We start from the raw sequence: 5441 nt of genomic DNA on the forward strand, positions 1-5441 counted from the left end.
TTGGAAATATGCCCTAGAGGCAATAATAAAAGCATTATTATTATATTTCCTTATTCATGATAATTGTCTTTATTCATGCTATAATTGTGTTATCCGGAAATCGTAATACATGTGTGAATAATAGACACCAACATGTCCCTAGTAAGCCTCTAGGTGACTAGCTCGTTGATCAACAGATAGTCATGGTTTCCTGACTATGGACATTGGATGTCATTGATAACGAGATCACATCATTAGGAGAATGATGTGATGGACAAGACCCAATCCTAAACATAGCACAAGATCATATAGTTCGTTTGCTAGAGGTTTTCCAATGTCAAGTATCTTTTCCTTAGACCATGAGATCGTGTAACTTCGGATACCGTAGGAGTGCTTTGGGTGTACCAAACGTCACAACGTAACTGGGTGACTATAAAGGTATACTACGGGTATCTCCGAAAGTGTCTGTTGGGTTGACACGGATCAAGACTGGGATTTGTCACTCCATGTGACGGAGAGGTATCACTGGGCCCACTCGGTAATGCATCATCATAATGAGCTCAAAGTGACCAAGTGTCTGGTCACGGGATCATGCATTACGGTACGAGTAAAGTGACTTGCCGGTAACGAGATTGAACGAGGTATTGGGATACCGACGATCGAATCTCGGGCAAGTAACATACCGATTGACAAAGGGAATTGTATACGGGGTTGCTTGAATCCTCGACATCATGGTTCATCCGATGAGATCATCAAGGAGCATGTGGGAGCCAACATGGGTATCCAGATCCCGCTGTTGGTTATTGACCGGAGAGCGATCTCGGTCATGTCTACATGTCTCCCGAACCCGTAGGGTCTACACACTTAAGGTTCGGTGACGCTAGGGTTGTAGGGATATGTATATGCAGTAACACGAATGTTGTTTGGAGTCCCGGATGAGATCCCGGACGTCACGAGGAGTTCCGGAATGGTCCGGAGGTAAAGAATTATATATGGTAAGTCTTGTTTTGGTCACCGGAAAGGTTTCGCGCATTATCGGTATTGTACCGGGAGTGCCGAAAGGGGCCCGGGGGTCCACCAAGGGGGTCCACCTGCCCCGGGGGGCCACATGGGCTGTAGGGGTGTGCGCCTTGGCCTATATGGGCCAAGGGCACCAGCCCCAAGAGGCCCATGCGCCAAGAGATGAGGGAAAGGAAGAGTCCTAAAAGGGGAAGGCACCTCCTAGGTGCCTTGGGGAGGATGGACTCCTCCCTGGCCACACCCTTCCTTGGAGGAAGGGCCAAGGCTGTGCCCCCTTCTCCCTTGGCCCTATATATAGTGGGGGGAAGGGAGGGCAGCCACACCTAAGCCCTGGCGCCTCCCTCTCCCTCTCCAACACCTCCTCCTCCTCTGTAGAGCTTGGCGAAGCCCTGACGGAGTACTGCAGCTCCACCACCACCACGCCGTCGTGCTGCTGCTAGAGCCATGTTCCTCAACCTCTCCTTCCCCTTGCTGGATCAAGAAGGAGGAGACGTCACGCTGACCATACGTGTGTTGAACACGGAGGTGCCGTCCGTTCGGCGCTAGGATCTCCGGTGATTTGGATCACGTCGAGTACGCCTTCCTCATCCCCGTTCTTTGAACGCTTCCGCGCGTGATCTACAAAGGTATGTAGATGCAATCCGATCACTCGTTGCCAGATGAACTCCTAGATGGATCTTGGTGAAACCGTAGGAAATTTTTTGTTTTCTGCAACGTTCCCCAACAAATAGGTACAATTACAAAATTTAATTATTACTTAGCAATTTGAGGCAATAATGCAGAATATGAAGATGAGCCTAACAATTGCAAGAGTAGTACAAGGAGCTAAGCTGGATAAATAAGTATCACAAGTATGTAAGTAAGCAAGCACAATATGATACAAGTAAGTGCTAAGAAACAAGTAACCACAAGTAGAGGGTTAGGGTTAGGAATAACCGCAACTCCGGGAGACGAGGATGTATGACGATGTTCACTTCTTTGGAGGGAAGCTACGTCACCGTTAGAGAGGTGGATGTTACCACGAAGGCACACCAACGCCACGAAGGCTCACCCTATTCTCCCTTTGAGACAACACCACGGAGGCGTTTCTCAACCACTAGTGGTAGACCTTGGGGTGGTCTCCAAACCCTCACAAACTTTTCCGGGGGTAATCACAAGGGTCGATTCCTCTCCGAAAGACTCCTACCGCCTAGGAGTCTCCAACCTCCAGGAGTAACAAGAACGATGGGGAAAAGCTCAAGACTTTCTCAAATCACGAATTCCTTTGGTGCAAAGAAGGGGAATGAGTGAATCTATCACTTTATTGGAGAACTTCTCTCAAGTGCTCTCAAATCCCTTGGGGATCTAAGATTTGGTGTGGAAGAGTGAGAGAGTGAGTGAAATGTGTTCTTAGTAAGCTTAAAGTGAATGGTCCACCTTATCCCGTGGGGGGAGAAGGCTATATATAGTGGAGGTGGAAAAGTAACCGTTTGAGCAACACAAGTGCACAGGAGGCGTCAGACGTCCGGACAGGACCGGACGTCCGGTGGCACAGATAGGTCCGGACGTCTGACAGACGTCGGTCGTCCGGTCGCTGGAGAATCACAAGCCACGAATAAGCATACAGCTAACGGACGTCCGGACCGTTTCGGTCGTCCGGTGACCGGACATCCGTAGAGGACCGGATATCCGTAAAAACTATTCTGTTGACTAAGTGTCGGACGTCCGGAGGAAAACGGACGTCTGTGGACCGGACGTCCGGAGAGGGTTGGACGTCCGTGAATATTGTTCTGTGAAGAAACACCGGACGACCAGACAGCTGAAAGGGATCGGACGTCCGTAACGTACCGGACGTACGGTGAAAAATGGAGTTGTGGGTTTTGAGCAAATCTTTCACTAGATCCATCGATCGCCTCCTAATAGTGCGGGATCCCTATACTCAAGAACAAACCGTAAACAAAGCCAACACTATTGTCTTGTATCTCCAATCTTGAGTTATATGCATTTATCTTTAGTCATGATCCACACACGGCCTATGAGAAATAATCCTGAGATATACTTGATAAACATGATTAGTCCCATACATGCATGTTGTCATCAACATCAAAATAAGATTAAGGGCATGATTGCACTTTCAAGCAGCCACCCGGGTTCGAGGATGCCACTTATCCCTCTCATGTCTGCAAACTTCAGCGGTCTATTTATGGTCTCAAGCAGTCGCCCCGTGCCTGGTATGCTCGTTTGAGTCAGCGCCTTTCGCAACTCGGTTTTGTTGCCTCCAGATCAGATGCATCTCTGCTCATCTTCTCCTAAGGTACTATACAGATATACATGTTGGTGTACGTTGATGATATTGTGATTGCTGGCTCTAGCCCCGCCATGGTGGATCGTCTTGTGCAGTCATTGTCTGCTAACTTTCCCATCAAAGATTTGGGTCGCCTCGAGTACTTTCTTGGTTTGGAAGCGTCCTTTCATTCAGGGGGCATGACCTTGACGCAGAAAAAGTATGCTTTGGATCTTCTTCATCGCGTTAACATGGAGAACTGCAAGGCCACTTCCACTCCACTTGCTACATTCGAGAGTCTCTCACGTCATAGTGGTGCACTACTGGGTAGAGATGACTCCTTTTCGGTATCACAATGTGGTTGGAGCACTTCAGTATTTGACCCTCACTCGTCCCAATATCTCCTTCGCAGTGAACAAAGTGTGTCAGTTCCTGTCTCAGCCAACGGAGGATCATTGGGAAGCAGTCAAGCGTATTCTGAGATATGTCAAAGGTACGCTAGACATGGGACTACGGATTCGTAAGTCCAGATTTACCGGAGTGAGTATATTCACCAATGCAGACTGGACAGGTTGTGTTGATGATAGGCGCTCCACTGGTGGTTTTGCTATATTCGTTGGACACAATCTTGTATCTTGGAGCTCGAAGAAGCAATCCACAGTCTCGAGATCAAGCACCGAGGCAGAGTATAAGGCATTGGCCAATGGCACGGCTGAAGCCATTTGGATAGACTCAGTTCTCACAGAACTTGGAGTCCCATGACAGCGCACTCCTATATTGTGGTGTGATAACTTAGGGGCAACTTACCTGACAGCGAATCCAGTGTTTCATGCTCGGACTAAACACATTGAGATTGATTTCCATTTTTGTGAGAGAACGAGTAGATGCTTGTGAACTGGAAGTCAGGTTTATTTCTATAGATGATCAGTTAGGGGATGTATTTCCTAAACCCACTACTAGACATATGCTAGACCACTTTAGAACCAATCTGAATCTTGTATGTAGTTCAGATTGAGTGGGCATGTAAAGTAGGGTCTAGTATATTGTCCTTGTACACACATTTGTATACGTATATAATTGTAATTGTGATCATCTATATATTAAGACGTGAGGCTGGATTTCAACCACCCACGCAAAACCATAAACCTTGTGTTTCAACTGAGTATATGCCATATCTAGATACTGCGACATATTTCATCATTAACAGCTGCAAAATTCTCCTAGGGAAACTCAAATAGGTCCATACCTTTTGCCTTAAAGCGAACTAAATGAGCTGCAAATGGTTCCATCCCAAAACACAAAATGGGCACTGAAATGGCATTTCACAACAGCCCCAAATGGCACCCCACACCAAGTCATGAGATCATTTCCCCCTCTAGTAGTACTACACAATAGCAGTGAAACAATTAGGCTCCAAATAGCACTCGTTATCAGCCAAGATGGTTCAACACGAAAGGTTGCTATGAAGATTCTCTGCAATAAACAATAGAACTGACATATATACATCAAAGACTTAAACTCTAAAGCTCACAAGCTTACGCGTGCCTAAGGCCAACTCCAATGCACTCACACAAAGGGACACAGGTTTTGTCTTTTTTATCCGTTTGGGTCGGCCGAGCGGATGAGTGTGTTTGGTTTTGACCAGGGTGGTCCGTGCGCCCAACACGGCCGACGCATCCTTAATTTGCCGACAAAAAAAATTAAGTCCGAGTAAAAATGAAAAATGGATAAACTTAATAGTTCAATCGCTGCCTAAAATCCAGTTACATTAATAATAACTTAAAAATAAAACATTAAAAAAAGAAAATGCGACGGCTGTTGGATCCGCATCTAGGCGGCATCAGCGTCATCCTCATCCACGTTCGTGAGGTCATTGTACTCCAGCGACTGCGCTCAACGAAATGCTTGCTCGTAGGCAGCCAGGGTCGCCACCTGCTGGGCCGCATCGGGCACCTACTGTTGCACTGGCTGTTGAGCAGGTGCTGCCTTCTCTGCTGGCTCGCACCGCTCCTCCTCATCGTGCTCCACCTCCATCTGCTTCTCCACGCATGCTTGTTCCCTGGCCACCGCCCGCGCCTCCAACTACAGGACGTGCTAGCATTGATCCTCCTCCGTCACGCACACCCAAATTGGCGGACACGAGACATAGATGGGCACAGTGGCCGTCCATTGGTAGGTG

Source organism: Triticum urartu, chromosome 4 (assembly GCF_003073215.2).
Source record: "Triticum urartu cultivar G1812 chromosome 4, Tu2.1, whole genome shotgun sequence".
Classification (NCBI taxonomy): Eukaryota; Viridiplantae; Streptophyta; class Magnoliopsida; order Poales; family Poaceae; genus Triticum; species Triticum urartu.